The 20,880-nt window shown below is 36.2% G+C and overlaps 1 pseudogene; it reads left to right on the top strand.

The window, feature by feature from the left end:
- Positions 1 to 2,894: 2,894 nt before the first annotated feature.
- LOC126061356 (60S ribosomal protein L34-like) lies at positions 2,895 to 5,753 on the top strand (annotated as a pseudogene).
- Positions 5,754 to 20,880: the final 15,127 nt, after the last annotated feature.

Raw genomic sequence — 20,880 nt, 5'->3', positions numbered from 1 at the left:
AACCGCCACCTTGTTCCCTGTAAGGATGAAAGCCTGAGATTTGGATCATATATGCTTGGCTGTAGCTAGTTCTCTGTTTTTAGTCCAATTAGGGAAGGATTTTTGGCCTCTGGGTTTTTTGTGGTTGCTTCTCTCAGGCCGGAAGAATGGGTTAGGAAAAGACCAGAAAAAAAAAAAAAAAAGGGAAAAGCAAAGCCGCCGCGGAGCCGGAGCCTTTCTCCCTCTGGCTCAGGAAATTCCAACGTCAATGAAGCCGCCTGGGAAGGGGAGGGGGGATTCAGAAAAAAAGGAGAGTAGCACCCCGGAACATAGCCAAAGTTGCTTATCTTGCTTGGGATGACTATTTTATCTGTCGCCTGTGTGTGCTGGCTGTGTGGATATTGCCCCCGAGGGTCTGGCCCTCTAAAGCCACGGTCAGATCCTCCACTGCAAGTCCAAAGCCCAGCGTCAAGGTTCCTCTGCTGGGACACTTAACTCCCGGCTCCAAAACCAGTCACTGCCTCCCGGAGACTTCTCGTCCCTCTAGCCGCGTTGCTGCGCTGCCTCTAAAGACCGGCTGGGCCCCCTCCAGGGGTTAGTTTAGGGGAGTAGGGGTGCGCCCCGTGTTTGTGCCGTGAGTAGATGCCGTGTTCAGCTCCCCTGCGTTCAGTCCAAAGCCCGGTGCCCAGGTTCCCCGGCTGGGATGCTGCGCTCCTGGCTCCAAAACCAGTCACTGCCTCCCAGGGACTTCTCCCACCAGCCGCGTCACCACACCACAGGCACGGACTGGCTGGGCCCCCTCCCGGCGTCAGTTCAGGGGGGTAGGGCTGTGCCCCTTGTTTGCGACGTTACAAGATTTTGTGTTCAGCTCTCCTGGGCCCAGTCCTAAGCCCGACGCCAAGGTTACCTGACTGGGACGCTGGCTCCAGGCTCCGAAAACAGTCGCTGCTTCCCCGTATTTGTTCGTTCTCCATCTCTGTCATTCAGGTCAACTCTTAAAATCTGTGTTTGTTGTTCAGGGTTCGTAGATTGTTATGTATGTGATCAATTCACTAGTTTTTCCGAGTCTTTGTTGCAAGAGGGATGCGAGGTAGAGTCTACCTAGTCAGCCATCTTGGCCTCCCAGTACAACTTTTTAAGGTCCTCTTTTATCACTGAGATATCTCCACAATGTACTTATTTGTCAGCAGCACGTATGAGGCGATTCTCATTCAGTCAGGAGAATCAATTTGTCTCTGGGTGTAGACTGTTTATACCACATACAACAGCAGATAACTTTATGAAAAACAAATCCGTTGCAGGTCAACACAATTCTGACCCATAGCAACCGTTTGGGACGGAGTAGAGCTGCACCTTTGGTTAAGAGCTTGACTGCTAACCAAAAGGTCAGCAGCTCTAATCCCCCAGCTGATCCTTAGAAGCCTTATGGGACAGTTCTACTCCATCCTATAAGGTCGCTATGAGTTGGAATTGACTAGTTGGCAACAGTTTGTTTTTTTGCTTTTTAAAACTTTATGGAAGGAACTGCCACTTCTTTTTCTCACAGAGTAGCTGGTGGGTTGGAATGAATTACCCCAATGGTCAGTGAGGGGAGAGAGCCAAACATTTTACCTTTCTTCCCTTCTTTTCATTTAAGAAGTGACTGCCCTCAGAATGCTTTTATTTACTCAGTAAATATTTATTTAATGCTTACTCTGTGCCAAACACTAATAATTATTCCAAAAACTGCAATAAGCAAATTAAACACGTGTCCTTTCCTCCTAGAATTTCTACTCTAGTAGAGTTCGACAGAGAATAACAACATCAATAAGTAAAATATAAAGTATTTCAATGATAAAGAGTCCAATAGAGAAAAACAACCCACAAGAGTGGATAGGACACACAGGTTCATGGGGGATTGGTAATAATTTTTAATAAGGTGTTTAGGGAAAGTCTTACCGAGAAAGTGTTGAGTCAAAAGCTTAAGGTGAGGAAGGAAATAAGGGAGGAAGTCACCGATATGGCTGTGAGAAGAATATTTCAGGAAAAAAAAAAAATAGCATTTGTAAAGGCCTTACAGTAGAAGGCTTCTTGGAAAATTCAGGGAAATGCAAAGAAGCGTGTGTAACATACTATTCTGCTTCTCTGTGCCATTAATTTCTTTAAATAATTTATTTTATTTTTCTCATTGTTGAAAATATATGCAGCAGAACATACACGAGTTAGACAATTTCACCTTCCACAATTCAGTGACCTTAATTACATTCTTCAAGTTGTACAACCATTCTTATCCTTCTTTTCCAAATTGTTCCTCCCTCGTTAACATAGTCTCACTGACCCCTAAATTTCCTACCTAGCCTTTTGAGTTGCTATTGTCAACTCGACGGCACTGGGTTTTTTTTGCTTTTATTGTCAGTTTGATCCCATATAGGTAGTTCTTTAAAAGTGTATAATGCTCAGGGTAGATATTTCTTTACTAATTCAGCTAAACTATAAATATTTATATATTTATATTGTTTGTTTAAGGAAGATTTCAGGGGATGCTTTTGGTTTATGATTTAAAGATTATCTCAGGGCAATAGGTTTGGGGATTCATGCAGCTAAAATGGTTCCAGAAGGTCTAGATTTCATGAGAATTTGATGATTTGTTCTGCCTCTTCTACCTTTTTGATCAGGATTCTTCTACAGAATCTTTGATCAAAATGTTTATTAATGGCAACCAGGCATCCTCCAGTTCGTCTGGTCTCATGGCAAAGGAAACAGTTTTTCATGGAGGCAATTAGCCACTCAATTCCATTTCCTCCTCCTACTCCTGACTCTCCTTCTTCCATTGTTGCTCCAGGTGAATAGAGACCAATTACTGTACCTTGAATGTCTGCTGGCAAACTTTTCAGACCCCGGGCACGCTTTTCCAATGCTGTTTAGAGGCATTCAAAATGGTTCAACATCTGACTTACATCATAGGCTGTCCTATCATACAGCCTCTAACAAAAGTAGGGTGTCCCAAAACCCTGGTAATAGAATTGCTTACCTTTATACCAAGAAGGTTGTTAAAACACCAAGATCTGCATGTGGTTCGAGCTCAGGCTGACTTTGAAGGGTTTGTGTGAGCTAAAGCTTTCATGAGGTTGTTCAAAACAACAGCTAAAAAACATGTCGGCAGGGCCTATGGTAGTTAAATGTGTGCTAAATGGGTCTGTGACAGAATCAAACATGCTTTCCTCATTGAGGAGTAGAAAATCATTGTGAAAGTATCAAAGGTACAAGCACAGAGTCAGGAAGCTAAATTAAAAAAAAAAAAGAAGGAATTTTTGTGAACAATAAAAAAAAATCAAACAACAAAAGAAAAAGAAAAAACAAAAAAAAGGCCTCAGGCACTACAGGATAACTAGGGGTAAAGAGAAGCACTAAACATAATAACAGGTCAGTTAACTGGGATGTCTCGTGAAATCATAACCCTAAACTCCTAAACTAGGAAACCAAATCCCCTGAGGTGTTTGATTGTACATAAGCAGCCTTAGCAGCTGCTCTGTTCTTTCTTGTTATTGTAAACGTACTATCATACAATATTTGCCAGTTCAGCTTTTTATGGGTGTACAACTTATTGACACCAACTACTTTAATTGGCTATACAAAACTTAACACTTAATTATCACAAATTTTAAGTATTTAAAGATCTTAGACAACTACTTAATATTTTGTGCATAATTCTGGAGAAGTGTCTGTATTTTTTAAAACAACTATCGGATTGAAAGAAAAGTGATTCAAGGTGATCCACTCTGTTGGACTATAAAATTGGACTATAGGTGTGTTATAATTGACCATGAATTGAATTTCCCAACATTTTATGAAACCCATTATGCTTGGCCTACAGAATTTATTATGTGGATAAGTATTTTGACAATTAACAACATTGCCATGAGTATTTTATTCCTTTCCCTTGTTTCTAGCAGCCTCTAACAGTCATGCAAAAGCTATTCAAAGTTTGAGAAACAAGATCCTGAATGACTAATATGTAAGAACATACTTTTGATTTGCTATTTCCATGTATGTGTGCTTAGTTAAATACATTGTTCTTAACATTATGTCTTTCAACATTGTTCTACATACAAATTTACACTGAAGATTTTTGTTTCTACTCATAAAGAGTTTAGTGAACTCTTATGGTACTATCAACTTCTTGCCAGGGTAAAGGAAATCTTTAAGGAGTGTAACGTAGAACATCTTACTTTAAGACTCCTTCTAAAAATCCAGTTATGGAGGCAAAAATTAAAAAAAAAAAAATGCATTTGATGACTATCACATTACCAAGCTCACCAGCTTATCCCTATCATAGGGCTCCCAAGTTCTTTTATCCTTTAACTACTATTAAGTTTTGAGGTAATTAAATCAAACATTTAAGAATTTAGTACATAACCTTATTTTAGCCCTTAGATCTTAGGGCCACATTGACCAGTGAAGGAAACATGGGTCCTGAATGGATTAAAGAAAAAGAAGATGAACCCACACGAGTGTTATGGATTGGGACATGTCCCCTCCTCCCCCTCCCCCCAAAAAAAATACATGTTAAAGTCCTAACTCCTGTGCAGGTGAGTGTGACCCTGTTTGGAAATGGGATTTTTCTTTTGTTATGTTAATGCAGCCATATTGGTGTAGGGTTGGTCCTACAACTAATCCCTTCTTAATGGCACCTTATAAAAGGGGAAACAAACACTGGGAACACACACACAGAGGGAAGACTCCATGTGAGGATACACCAAGTCCAGGAATGAAAAGAATGCCTGGGGCTGCCAGAAGCTGCCAGAGGAAATGGATGACCTTTTCCTAGAGTAGACAGAGCCTAGCTCTGCCTGTGCCCTGAATATGGATTTTTAGCCTCCAAAATCTTGAGTCAATAAACCCTTGTTCTTGAAAGCCATCAACTTTGTGATATGTTGTTACGGTAGCCTTAGGAATCTAAGACAACTCCTTTCTGGTCTCAGAAATCACTCTCAGTGAATCCCGGCTCTCGGGTTTGTGAGAGAACAGCTTCTGGGATATAGCTATGCCCCCAAGTTTTTTTTTTTTTTTTTTTCCCTACCTAATTAAAATAAGGACTTTTGAAATAGACTATAGATATTTCTTATTTGTTAAAATTGACCTTCATTCCACATGAGCCTCCTCATTTTAAAATTGATGTACATCAACCCAGCTTTGTGTCAAATCACTCTTTCCTTCAGCAATCTTAGACACTGTGCATTTTTTAAGATAAGCTAGCTAACTGAAAGTGTTACTTCACTTAATACTCCCATTAACTGACTGCCTTTAGTGTTGTTCACTCTGTGAATTAAAGTTGGCAGACCTAACTAAAAGTAGGTCTGAATCAAACTCAGTCTGCCTTCTTTGCGTATATTTTTTCACATACTTATCACAGCTGCTCATTATTGCCCTTTTCCTTCTTAGATACGTTAGCACACTGCCACCCCACACTCTAGCTCTGCAATAGATGGAAAAGAGTGTTCATATGAGTAATATTCCTTAAATTTTGACTCCATTGTTGTTGCTAGTTAGCCTAGAGTCATTTGATCATAATACTAGAGTCCATTAATGCAGCCACTGTGTATTCTGAGGGCCTTCCAGCAATATATTGAATGGCATTCTGTTGTGATCCATTGGATCCATTCTGGGTTTTCATTGGCCAGTTTTCTGAAATAGATCACTAGGCCTTTCTTCCTAGTCTGCCTTATTCTGTAAGATACACTGAAATCTGTCCATTGCAGGTGAACCTGCTGGTTTTTGAAATACAAGTGACATAGTTTCCATCATGGCAGAAATATGCAAGCCACCAAGGTACAACAAACAGACAAAAATATGGAATGTATCATGGATTTGTATGATTGAACTAACCTATTTATAAGTTGTCACAAAATTATATAGAGGAAAGACCAATCTCTAGAAAAGGACATCATGTTTAGTAAAAGTAGAGCATCAATGAAAATGAGGGAAACCCTCAATGAGGTAGACTGATACAATAGCCATAACAATGGAATTGAACATATGAATGATCATGAAGATGGTTCAAGACCAGGCAATGTTTTATTCTGTTTATATAAGGTCACCATGAGTCAGACCCAACTCCAGGGCAACAACATACTTCTTTATCTCTTTAAGATCTGGCTTAATATGAAATAATTAGATTTTCCTATCTCCTTCTGTATTAATTGCATTGAGATATGTGAAGTTGGTTGAAATATAGTAGAAAACCCAGGCTCACACAGATATATATTTGGAAAAGAAAGGAGTCTTTGCTACACAAAAAATTATCTGCCAATACCTTCATTGTTCAGGTGTCTTTCTTTCAATGAGGCAATTTTCCAAATACTTTCCCACTATGTTCTCTGCCATCACCCTATCATTCTACAGTTATCAAAATCCTACACACCAACCTATTAATTAAACATATCCTCTATTTTCTTACCTTACTTAATGCTTACATTTTTGCTCTGCTTTGATTACTTCATTGGTCACTCTTTCTTTGCCGATGATATTAAAGCCACCGGGGTTTTACTTTTTACCTCATCTTATCCTTCTCAGGGCACTCACATTCACACCCAGAGTTTCAAAAATAGCTCACGTGCTGTTGCTAAGCCCATATATTTTTCCTGATTCTTAGGACCATATCTAATGACAATATTCACTACTCATTTAACCTTCACCATCAAAGTATAGCCCTACTTTACCATGATCAGACTGGGTTAGATATCATTCATTCATTCATTTATTTGTTCATTCAGCAAAGATCTCTTAAGCACTCACTTCTGGCTCTACGTTATTCTAGACAATAAGAAAATAAGACTAATTTCCCAAATGTTTAGTGTAACGTAGAGAGACTGACTTCCATGTGACGAATAAATTGGAATACAGTGTCACAGACACTATGAAAGATAGATATAGAGATAGCAGTAACTGAAACATTTAGTTATACCTGGATACATCAGAAGAGTTTTATGGAAAAGAATGAGTCTTAAGCTATATCCTAAAACATGATTACCAGGAGGTAGTCAGATACACTCAAGCAAAATTTTACTGAAAATAATGAAAAATTGTTGCAGCAGTACATGGACAAGGAACTTTCAGAAGTTATAGCTGGGTATAGAATAGGCAATGGAATAAGGGATATCAGTTCTGATGACAGATGGATCTTGGCTGAAACAGACTACCAGAAAGATGTTGTATCTGTGTTTTATTGACTATGCCAAGGCATTCAACTGTGGATCATAGCAAATTACAGGTAACATTGCAAAGAATGGGAATTCCAGAACACCTAATTCTGCTCATGAGGAACCCGTACATAGACCAAGAGGCAGCCATTTGAATAGAACAAGGGAATACTGCATGGCTTAAAATCAGGAAAGGTGTGCCTCAGGGTGGTATCATTTCACCTTACTTATTCAATCTGTATCATGAGCAAATAGCCTGAGATGCTGGACGATACGAAGAAGAACGGGGCATCACGATTGAAGGAAGACTCATTAACAACTTTTAATATGCAGATGACAATTCTTGCTTGCTGAAAGTGAAGAGGACTTGAGGCACATGCTGATGAAGATCAAAGACTACAGCCTTCAATATGAATTACACCTCAACGTAAAGAAAACAAAAATTCTCACAACTGAATCAATAAGCAACATCATGATAATCAGAAAAAAGATTGAAGTTTTCAAGGATTTCATTTTACTTGAATCCACAATTAATGCCCACTGAAGAAGGAGTCAAGAAATCAAATGACATATTGCATTAGGCAAATCTGCTGCAAAAGACTTCTTTAAGGTGTTGAAAAGCAAAGATGTCACTTCAAGGACTAACTCGAGCCTAACCCAACCCAAGACATGGTATTTTCAATTGCATCATACGCATGCAAAAGCTGAGCAATGAATAGGGAAGACAGAATAAGAATTGATGCATTTGAATTATGGTGTTGGCGAAGAAAACTGACTATACCATGGGCTTCCCGAAGAATGAACAAATCTGTCTTGGGAGGAGTACTGCGAGAATGCTCCTTAGAAGGGAGGATGGAGAGACTCTGTCTCATGCACTTTGCTCAAGTTATTAGGAGGGAGAAGGACATCATGCTTGTAAAGTACAGGGTCAGTGAAAAAGACAAAGATAATAAACGAGATGGATTGACACAGTGAATGCAACAATGGGCTGAGACATAGCAACGATTGTGAAGATGGTGCAGGACCAGGCAGTGTTTCATTTTGTAGTACATAGAGTCTCTATGAGTCGGAACCAAGTTGAGGGAACATAGCAACGACAACAATCAGATAGTTATACAGGACGTGTATTTTGAGGGGTGGGCACCCATCATGAAGCAGCATAAATATGAGGAAAAAGTCTTAGAGTCCAGGCTGTGTAGAGCATTACAAGCGAATTGGCCTGGCTAGTGTTTAATGTGTAAGTAGAAGTCAAGGCAAGATACACCACTGAGATATCAACAGGGTTCAGAACCTGAAGAATGAATTAATCATATGAGAAATGTGGAACCAGTGAGTATTTAAGTTGTTAGTGTTGTATTATGTATATGTTTTAATGCTTGTACTTATTAGGATTCAATATGTTTATTAATTTACATATTTCCTCATAGAAGAGGTTGTACCTTCTTTTTTGTTTTGAATTGCTGTATCTAGTCCAAAATAAGGTAGCACATATTAGGCATCAATGTTTCGTTCTGTTATACATAAGATTACCATGAGTTGGTGCCCACTCCATGGCAACGAACAACAACAAACATTTATAACGAACAAGCGACTATAACAGTTTATGCAAGGTTTAATAGAAGGGCCAGGGCCAGAACTTAGGCCTCATTACCTTAGTTGATTTTTTTATTAATTACATTGCATTCTGCACATGTATTAAGATGCTGATAATACACTTACGTATGTGTGTATATATATACATAAACAAAAAACCAGTGTCGTCTAGTCGATTCTGATATATATGTATGTACCTCAACCCAGAACTATATACTTACTCCTCACTTAATGACTATCTCTTTATCTGATATTTTGCATTTACAACAATAGTAAAAAATCTACTATCCTACTATTTTGTGCGTTAACGATGTACATTCTGGCAGTAATGAATGCCAAGTTGTGAGGCAAGAGTAACACTGGCTACGATGGTTAAGGTTATGTGCTGACTTGCCTGGGCCAGGAATCTCGGTGGTTTGGCAGTTTTATAATGATGTAATTTGGCAATTATGTAATGATGCAATTTGGCAGTTATGTAATGATGTAATTTGGCAGCCATGTAATGATGCAGTCACCCTCTGTTTTGTGATGTGATGTGGTCTTCCTCCATTTTTGAATAATGCCAATTTTCACATTCTAATGACCTGGTCATTAGAACCTAACCATGTTGATAAGTTAGGGGAGGATGTACTTATATATGACATGCATGTAAACTGTCTTACTATTAGGTCTTTAAATTGAGATTAACAAAATTCCACCAATGGATGAGTGACAAGGTTTAACATTTGGGGATTTTAACATATTCTTTGCTACTGTGCAGAACTAATTATTTGTGACATGGCTTAGGCACAGAAAGATGGAAATTACACTCCTTAAAAAAAAAATTATCATTACCTGGAGACTCTTATCCATTAATGAAAATCTGAAACATAAAGCTCTGATCATATTTTTGGACGTATTTACAAACAGTTAATATTGAACGTGCTTCTGCTTTTTGCATCAGTTTCTTCATTCCGTTCCCGCTTTCATAAATGGTTTTCATTTATTCTCTGTCATGTACCTTTGGCTTCTGGTGATATTTATAATGAGTCAATCAGCAAAGGTGACTGACTGGATTGATTTATGCCAGATGGACCTATCCCCTGCACATAAAAATGGCATGAACTCCATAAATCTAAACTCTAAAGGTGTTAGCCAGCTTTAATGAAAGCAGGGACATTCGCCCAAAAGGAGTGAGCAATGCCTTCCCCCTCTGTTCTTTACTCTGTAAAGAGCAAGAGGGGTTCTGAGATGTAGCTGACAGAACTTCCCATGATTCCTGTTTGCTACAGTTTTTATGGATTATGCATTTTAAACTTTTGAATTCTTTAATATTTCTCACAATTATTAATATAAAGTGACTCAGAAAGTAAGTAGTCAGCAAGTATGAGTAATAATAAGACTAACATTTATTGAGTTATTACTTCATACCAGGCATTGAGGTGCGCACATTTCATTCTCATTTGTTCTTCAAAAGAATGTTCTACGGTATGTACTGAGAACAATCAACTTCACTTAGTATTTGAAGGAACTGAAGCAGTGGAGAAGTTACATAAATTAACCATAGTCATATTACACAAAAGTGATGGAGCAAAGAGTAAATTCTTGCAGTCTAATTTCAGAGCCCAAGCTTAAATATTATACTATAAAACCAGGTGTTGTTGAGCTGGTTCTGCTTCATGGCAGCCTCATGTGTGTCAGAGTAGAACTGTGCTCCTTAAAGTTTCAATGGCTCATTTTTTGAAGGGGATCTTCAGATTTTTCTTCCCAGGTATGTATGGGTGAACTCATATTGCCAATCCTTCAGTCAGCAGCTGAGTGTGTTAACGATTTACACCAGCTAAAGCCATTTGACGCTGAGTCAATTCATACTACACTCTACCACCGCTCATCTACTGCAGTCAGGATATTCTGTAGAGGGTTTAGATTTATAATAATCCTGCAATCTTAATGGAAAAAGTTTAAATATTTAATATAAATAATGCAAGAGGAAATATATATCAATCTCAAAAAATTCACATAATCACCAAAATAAAAGAAAGTATGGGTATTAGTAGCAGAGAATTAGGAAAATGTTGAAATAGCCTAGGCAAGAGATGAAAGGAAATAAGACAATGAACATATGCAGGAGTTAGTTGGAAACATGAGTCTCACTGAAATACTTTTTTCACGATAAAAATGTATGGCTTGTTATATTTAATTTTGTTTTCTGACTAAGAAATGTAATAATGGGAAAAAACTAAAGTGATGTTTAATCATAGCTGCCAGTTTCAGGAATCTTCCTTATATGTCTCATATGTCACAGTTAAGCGCCTGGATCATGGAATCTAAGGGAATATTACTGGTAGCACGTTGCAAAGCATCAACTTTCACAAAATATTATATACAAGCCCTGTGAATTATTAAAATATCATTTTTCTTCCAAATCTGCTAACTTCCAAATTCTTCCTGTCTTAGTATAACAACCTGTTAGCCCTAAAAATTGCAGGGTCATCAAAAAATATATATATATTCAAAAGGGGAAACCTCTGATGTTTTGGTAATGATTTTTTGGTAATGATGAGCAATTTTCTGGTGCTTTTTAATGAGGCACAATCTGCACTATCAATTTCACAAAAGCCCTGGAATAGCGTATTAAAAGGTCTCTAATTAAATTTATAGAAAAGAAAAAATTTGAATATTTAGGCTTTATCTTATTCTAGGAGCTTAAGAAAAATAATAGAATGCAAGCATGCCTTGAGACCAGGACTGCCACAGGCTTTTCAGGTTGGGCATGGCATAATTCTGGGAGGTGTCAATCACAGCATTGTGTATGTGATGTCCCTACCACAGACCTAACCTTTGTTGGCATTACAACAGGCTGTAAAGAATAAAGGATCAGTTAGAAATATTCAGACTTGGGGAAAATAAGAGAAAATTACATATTTAACGTACTTCTACATATCAGATGTAAACTTTCATTCTTTTAACATTTTAAAGTTCTATGTAATGAACCTTGTTTTCTGTACACAGGTTTTGTAAATCTAAACACTTTTTCATGGACATAGGCCTACATCAGCCTTTAATTTTTGAGATGTGCAAGATACCTACACAAAATAACAAGAACGTTTGAAGATGATATGAAATATATTATGTTCCAAAGGAGCAATTGATACAATGGGTGCTATTTCTTTTTTTTAAATAACATTTTAGAGTGTTTTTGGTGAAAGTTTACACAGCAGATTAGGTTCCCTTTTGACAATTTCTGTACATATTCAGTGACATCAGCTACATTTGTCACAATGTGTCAGTGTTTCCATTATTTCCTTTCTGGTTGTTGTCATATTAGTTCTTTTTTTGTTTAATATTTTAATGTGTTTTAGGTGAAAGTTTACACAGTGAATTAGGTTCCCATTTTACAATGCTTATACAAATAGTCCCATGACATTGGTTATAATTTTCACAATATGTCAGCATTCTCATTATTTCTATTCGGTTTCTGTTGATCTAACTCCCCTTCCCCTCCTTGCTTTGTCATATTTGCTTTTGGGTAAATATCAATTGTTTGGTCTCATAAAGCTGATTGTTTAAGGGACACATTGCTCATGGGTGATATTGTTTATTTTATAAGCTAATCTATTATTTGGCTGAAGGTGACCTCCAGGAGTTGCTTCAGTGCCAAGTTCAAAGGGTATCTTAGGGTGAGAGTCTCAGGGCTTCCTCTAGTCTCTATCAGTCTAGTAGATCTGGCCTTTTTAAGAAATTTGAGTTTTGTTCCACACTTTTCTCCCATTCTGTCCATGACCTTCTATTGTGTCCCTGGTCAGAATGGTGGGTTGTAGTGCCTCAGCATCATCTAGTTCTGGTCACTTGCAATAGAGGCTGTGGTTCGTGTGGACTATTAGTCCTAGGGCTAATTTCTTCTTTGATTCCTTAGTTTCCTTCACTCTTTTTTGCTCCAGATGAATAAGGACCATAGCTGTATCTTAGATGGCTGCTTGCAAGATACCATGCTTTAAGACCCCAGACTCTATTCACCAAACTAGGGGGTAGAACATTAACTTTATGAACTGTTGTTGTTAGGTGCCATTGAGTTGGTCCTGACTCATAGCAACCCTACGCACAGAACAAAACACTGCTTGTTCCAGAGCCATCCTTACAATCGTTGTTATGCTTGAGCTCATTGTTGCAGCCACTGTGTCAATCCACCTCGTTGAGGGTCTTCCTCTTTTCCGCTGACCCTGTACTTTACCAAATATGATGTCCTTCTCCAGGGAGTGATCCCTCCTGAAAACATGTCTAAAGCAGTCTCTCCATCCTTGCTTCTAAGGAGCGTTCTGGTTGTACTTCTTCCAAAACAAATAGTTCATTCTTTTGGCAGTCCATGGTATATTCGATATTCTTCGCCAACACCACAATTCAAAGGCATCAATTCTTCGGTCTTCCTTTTTCATTGTCCAGTTTTCACATGCATATAAAGCGACTGAAAATACCTTGGCTTGGGTCAGACGCACCTTAGTCTTCAAGGTAACATCTTTGCTTTTCAACACTTTAAAGAGGTCCTTTGTAGCAGATTTACCCAATGCAATGCGTCGTTTGATTTCTTGACTGCTGCTTCCATGGGTGTAGATTGTGGATCCAAGTAAAATGAAGCTGGACTATATGAAGAAGAATGGGGCATCAGGATTGGAGGAAGACTCATTAACAACATGTGTTATGCAGATGACATAACCTTGCTTGCTGTTAGTGAAAAAGACTTGAAGCACTTACTAATGAAGATCAAAGATCACAGCCTTCAGTATGGATTGCACCTCAACGTAAAGAAAACAAAAATCCTCACAACTAGACCAATGAGCAACATCATGATAAACGGGGAAAAGATTGAAGTTGTCAAGGATTTCATTGTACGTGGATTCACAATCAACTTTATGAACTAATTTTTTTTTTTGCCAATTGACTAAGTTTTATCCCAGGAGACTATGGTCCTAAGTCTTTTAACCCAGTAAAACAATCCCATGAGTTGTTCAGATACATGACTGTTATTTATTTCTATATTTTTAGGAATAAATAATATTTCCTCTTATTTTTGTTCCCTTAATATAGCTGTAGTCAGTAATGAGAAGTGCTTTTATATTTGTTTATGGAATTACTACATACTTTTTTTATGATAATTTTTTGTTTTTTTAATTAATTATTTTTAATTTTTAAATTAATTTTTTTAAAATTACTTTCCCTGAAAGAGAGTTGGTAGTGAATTATGAAAACAAAAAACAATTTTTTGGAGGAAAAGAAAGAAAAAAAATTATAAGAAGAAAAATGCAAATATACAGAGCTCAACATTTACTAAATGCTGTAAGTAAAAAAGCAAGCCACATATCTTAGAGCTCTAGAGGAATAGAAACCACAAACATTACCTTCTTTGTATTTGTTTTTACCAAGAGTATAAATGACTCTAATGATTAGTTAAATAAGACAAAATAATTGTATTGCTTCTGGAGTTTACATCTACCAAGCATCCATTTATGGTCTCTACATTCATGTTTTTTATTATTATTATTATTCATGTTATTTAATGATTTTGTTGTCAATTGTTTTTTTTTTAATTTTTTTTTATGAGAACATGAGCTCATTATTGGAAGGGTCATTTTAGATTAATATAAAGCTTTTTGAAGAAAGTGGGTGATGGGATTTATTATTTTTATTAAAATAGACATGATTTTGAGATAATATAATAGCGCCTTCACTACAAAGATGAGAAAAAGGGCTGCAAAATTAATGTCAACATTCAAGTTTTTTTTTTTTCTTGTTTCTCTTATTAAAAAACTGAAATTCCTATGAATGGAAAATTTAACATTAAGGCAATTGTGGTTTAGAAAAAAAATACAAAATTTGCAGTACCTTTCTTAAACATATTTACTGTGTATCTCTTCTAATCTCATGCCCTGGGTGAAATCATTGGAATTTCTACCCAGAAAAGAGATAGGAGATGTGAGGAAGGACACAATTTATTCTCATTTGACAGCTTTAAGTGATGCATTATAGAGCTGAAAAACTGGGAAAGTGAAAAACAAAACTGGGAGTAAGGCCAAACAGGTGTACCCAAATTGGAAGAGTTAATGGGCATTGCTAAGGCTCTCTACAAGCTCTCATTGGCTAGACCAGGCAAACAAAGGCTTACAGAATTTTTATTCAATAAGGAAGGAGCTTTTATTTGCTAACTCTTATGCTCACTTTTGTAAGTGGACATATATTTTTTTCTTAAATTAATAAATGATTCTTTAAATCAAAAGTGATACTGGGACTCTCAACTTTTTTCTGAGGCTATAATTATTGAGTGAAGTGGTATTTTTTTCTGATGTAAATATATTATAGTCTGCTAGAGTTCATATTAATATCTTTACTCTTCTAAATCCCTGTGATCTAGATGTCCTAATTCAGGGCATTCATTGGAAGGACTATGTTCTCTCCAATTGTTCTAGTGAAAGATCTTTGTGTCTTCCAGGTTCTGGTAGCCCCAGGCATTTCTTGGCATTCTTTGACTTTTAGATGCATCTTCTCCCTGTATGTGTTTCTGTCTCCTTGTCTAGTATTGTTCTTACCTCTTATTTGGCACCACTCAGATGGAATTAGGACCCATTCTATTCAGGTATGGCCTACTTAACTGATCACATCTTCAAAGAAGGAATTTATTTCCAAACAAGATCACATTCAGAGGCACAACGGTTAGAGGTTCAACATAACTTTTTGTGGGAAACAATTCAATCCATAACACGGGATCTTATAAAATATTATTAAAGATTAAATATATGGAGAGATCTCAAATTAGTCTTTATAGTTTGACTAGTATTCAATCAGTTAAAATAAAAATGTTGAATAACTCCATTTTACAGACACAGGCATAGAGTCAAGGATGCACTTTTTTTTTTTTTATTCTTTTGAACCAAAAAAATATATATTGCTTATTATTATCAGATTGTTGAATATATAATCAATTTTATTAATATATTTATTAAGTTAGAAATAACTAATATGCAACTTTGTGTGACACATACACTGAGGATAAAAAGCTATGGCAATGTAAAACAAAGCATGTTTCACAAATCTGGACAGAAGATATACTATTAACTTACAATTGCAAATATGTTCTTTATTCTCTAATATTACTTTATTTTTTAGACACCTGCTTGCTTCCTATTATTAAAAAGTGTGCATTTTTATGACTATTGTTCTTTATATACACATTGTACCATATGCTGTGCTACTAGGAACTATGATTTAGCTTTTGCAAGTGAAAGGAAATTGACAAGTTTTGCAATTAAAAAAAATACCATCTGATAATATGCTTTCTATTATACAAATAAAGCATCTGAGGAGATTTTTAAACACTACGGTGATTTCTTTGATATTTGCTTAGCTGCTGCACCGCATGCCGCTGTTTCATTGTTACCATGTATGTAATCGGACAGGGTGGGGGAAATTGGATGGCCCAAGAAAGACAGGCCAGTGTTCAGAAATTATCTTGCAAAACATTTATAATGGCAATTAGTCTTCTACATTTTGTCCATCTGTGCAGGTGGATCATGGACTCGGCAGTGATATGGAAGAGTAAATTATTATTCTTTTACAGGAAAAATCTCAATGGACTAAAGGCCACCCTTGTTTTTGCCTTATTCTGATAGATACTGTCATATGAAAAAAATAATGTAACCAATATCCTGCAATGAGAATAAATGAAACGTATTTCTATTCTAAAGGTGGTGAATCTGGAACACTCTGAGCTCAGATTTCTAGATATGCTTAGGTAAGATACTTTCCTCTTTGAAAAGACATTTACGTTTTACCACATTATTACTAAGGATCTGTGTATGTAATATACAAGGGCTATTATTTTTGTAAGTATGTTTAGTCTTTAGAGCTACCAGAAGCCTTAGAATCATGAAATCACAGTCTTTAATTTTTCTAATAATACATCTGTAACTTGAAGAATTGAAATCACTTTCTTAAGGATATTCAAATAACAAGTAGAAAAACAAGAATTCATCTCAGTCCTTCTGACTACAGATATGTTTCATAACATCGTACAGTCTTTCACCTATGGATTTATATGGTAGACTCTTTTATTTGATCATTCCATTATTCTGTTACCAAATGTTTACTCTGTGGAGATTGAATTAACAAGAGTGTTTCTGCTTTTTAAAATGAAGCACACCATACACTCCTGGCTCTAAATAAAGTGATATAAAAGATTATTTTGTATAAAATTTATTTTGAAAACCTACAACATTCATTTATATTTTGGAAATATACCAGCGTGTACCCCCAAATCTTGATGGCATAGTGGTTAAGAGTTCAGCTGCTAACCAAAAAGTCAGCAGTTCGAATCCACCAGGGACTCCTTGGAAACTCTATGGGGCAGTTTTATTCCGTCCTATAGGGTTTTTTTTTATAGGGTTACTATGAGTTGGAATAGACTCGACGGCAATGGGCTTGTTTTGTTTTTTAATCCCCAAATCAAAATTGTATATAACTGAATTATAATCATTTCCAATGATTTAAATAGTGTTAATAGTATTTTACTTGTTACTGTCGTTTATTTTTGTTGTTATTAGTTTGTGTTTTCTTTGAAGTATATGCTTTTGGAAACTAAGAGACAGTGAATTAGCTAACAACCATGCCAAAATATGCTTATGGAGAAACACTATATATATAGAAAATATATGTATTATATATGTTGTTGTGTTGTTGTTAGGTGCCGTAGAGTCAGTTCCGACTCATAGCGACCCCATGCACAACAGAACGAATCACTGCCCGGTCCTTCGCCATCCTTACAATCGTTGTTATGCTTGAGCTCATTGTTGCAGCCACTGTGTCAATCCATCTCGTTAAGGGTCTTCCTCTTTTCTGCTGACCCTGTACTTTGCCAAGCATGATGTCCTTCTCCAGGGACTGATCCCTCCTGACAACATGTCCAAAGTATGTAAGATGCAGTCTCGCCATCCTTGCCTCTATGGAGCATTCTGGTTGTACTTCTTCCAAGACAGATTTGTTCGTTCTTTTGGCAGTCCGTGGTATATTCAATATTCTTTGCCAACACCACAATTCAAAGGTGTCAACTCTTCTTCAATCTTCCTTATTCATTGTTCAGCTTTCACAAGCATATGATGCAATTGAGAATACCATGGCTTGGGTCAGGAGCACCTTAGTCTTCAGGGTGACGTCTTTGCTCTCCAACACTTTGAAGAGGTCCTTTGCAGCATGTATTATATATATATAACTCAAATTGTCATTTTAAACCATGTGTTGAAAACATAAATAATAAATTCTGAATGTCAGGTTTAAAATGTTAAATGAATAATTACAAAATACTATTTCAGTTAAAGTGCATTGAATAATTGCAAAAATCATTTGTATTAGCACTTTTAGCATCAGAACTCTGTCCCCACATTAATATAATTATACTATATTTTTATACTATAATTTTATAATATAATTATAGCTGTTAATAAAGACTAATCATTGAAAAAAATCTTACTCAAAAAGTATGCAGGCACCATTCATATTGAACTAGTGAAAAGTTCCTAAAGGAGACTCATTACAGGTACATTTCACCTATAAAAAGATCAATAAGAAGAGACTGAATGTAAAAAGATCATCTCTGAAGAGCATAATGATAAATAAAAAAAAATTAGATTTTGTAAAAATTTAAAAACTAGTGAAAAACCAAGATTATAACTAGTGCTTTTCTCACTCATCGTGAATCAACGGAAAGATTTTTCAAAACTCTAAGAACTTTTAAGAACTTTTTGTTTATTTTCTTGAGGCAACATTGTCCTTTTCTGTAGTCTGGAAGTAAAAGTTATTCAAACACCCAAGAACTGCCCAACCAATTGTCCAAACCATACAACACTAATGTTACTTTCAGGGCTGTTGAGTAACTAATGTAATATTATCCAAAGTCAAATGGCTACTGATAGAGTCACTGTGTTAGCTATACATGTTAGCTATATATGATGTCCACAGGGTCGATTTGAAGGTCAGTGAGACAAGGTCTTTTTGTTTGTTTGATCTGTGTTGTTTTGTTACGCTTGGCTTTAATCTCAGCTAATTTTACCATTGTATGGAAACCCTGGTGGCGTAGTGGTTAAGTACTACAGCTGCTAACCAAAGGGTCGGCAGTTTGAATCCTCCAGGCGCTCTTTGGAAACTGTATGGGGCAGGTCTACTCTGTCCTATAGGGTCACTATGAGTTGGAATCGACTTGACGGCACTGGGTTTTGGTTTTTGGTTTATGGAAACTAATAGAATATTTTAGGAAGATTTATTTCATGTTGTATTTTGGCATGAGGTATCCCAACTTGTGAAACTTTTATAATAGTAACTTGTGCTACATAAGCAGGAAAATCCTTAAAAAGATGATGATATGATTGATTGCTTTTTAATACATATTCTATTGGAGCTAAAGAAGAACAAGTATTTCTTTAGAAATAGTGTGTAATTTGTGTCACCTAAGTTTAAAAAAAAAAAAAAGTTTACTTAAGTGAAAACCAAAAAATCCAAACAAGTTGTCATTGAGTTGATTATGACTCATGACCACCCCATGTGTTTTGGAGTAGAACTGCACTTTATAGGGTTTTCAATGGCTGTGATCTTTCAAAAATAGATCACCAGCCATTTTTTCCAAGAAGCCTGTAAGAAGGATTTGTGAAAAGCAAGTAATTCTTAATATTTTAGTCACCACTGTAGATCTAGCTGACATTTCATAACGAATTACTATTTTCTAGTCCCTTTATAATTTCCCTTTGCTGTTTAAAATTGTAAGATTTTTATTTAAACTTAAATAAGCATAATCTATGTACAAAGCAACAGTATGTTACAAAATGGATGATGTTTTTGTGCCTTTTTCAACACAGACATAGGGAATTGGAAAACATTTGTAAAAACATTTTAATTATTTTTGAAATAGATAAACATTTGTTTCATTTCTTCTCCCTCTGCTATTTTTAACATTTGCATTTGTCTATAGTATGAGTTGTAAATTGTTTTCTAAGTTTTAATTTGTGTTTAATTTTTTATCATATTAATTTCCATGGAGAATATTTTATTAGTAATTTCTTTATTATTCCTAGATCTAGAAAATTGTTATAGAAGCCTTCTCCAACCTGAGCTTTTAAAGGAATTTAAATAAGCTTCCTTCTAATATTTAAATTTTGATCCATGTAGAGCTTTTCCTAGTATAACATAGAGAAAGAAAATGTATACCATAGATGTTTATTTTCAGATTAATTAAAAAATGAGTAAAAATACAATCTAAGAAGGCAATAGGACAAGAAATTAATATACAGACATAAGCAGACCTCATTCATAAAAGCAAAATTCAATTAAAATTTAAAATGGCAGAAAGACTCCAAATTTGGCATGATCTCAAGAAATAAGAATTATATTTTTTCTAACATTTAAGAATGCATTTATTAAAACTGTAACAACCACGAAAGCAACTGAAAACCCAGTTAACAGATGCCTACACAATATTACTACTATTACTTGTTGCCGTCAAGTTGATTCCAATCCATAGCAACCCCAGAGAATAGAGTAGAACTGCTCCATAGGGTTTCCAAGAAGTGGCTGGTGAATTTGAGCTGCCAACCTTTTGGTTAGCAGCTGAGTTCTTAACCACTGTGCTACCAGGGCTCCTATACAATAGTGGTTTCATTTTCCTAAAATAATAGATAAGCAGCATGTAAGCTTCCTAGGACTGGTGAAGTGTCCTATGGCCCAGGCCCTTTTTCCTTTCTGTTGCGTTATGTTAAGTGTGCAGAGCTTCATCTGTATGCTTAAGTCGTGGTCATAATATGTCTGGTACAGATCAAGCTACCAGGTCTGCTTTTCAGTCAGTAAGAAGGAAAAAAGTGCAACTACCAGTCTTCATCTTACACATAATTGACCCAAACTGCCATAGGACCACAATTCCCAAACTACATATCCAGGTACCCCACATGTCCAGCTATTCCAAAAGCTGTAGCACCTACAAGAGCTCCACACGATATTTTAAAATTTTCGAGGAAAACACAGCGACACTCGGTGTTTCTCCAAAATCATCAAAACTACTAACTAAACGCAGTTCACAGTTTCAACATTATATCATACAATATCTCTTTCGATGATGTACTTTTTC

Source organism: Elephas maximus, chromosome 18, assembly GCF_024166365.1.
Source record: "Elephas maximus indicus isolate mEleMax1 chromosome 18, mEleMax1 primary haplotype, whole genome shotgun sequence".
NCBI classification, from domain to species: domain Eukaryota; kingdom Metazoa; phylum Chordata; class Mammalia; order Proboscidea; family Elephantidae; genus Elephas; species Elephas maximus.
This window is presented reverse-complemented; position numbering and strand designations above follow the sequence as displayed.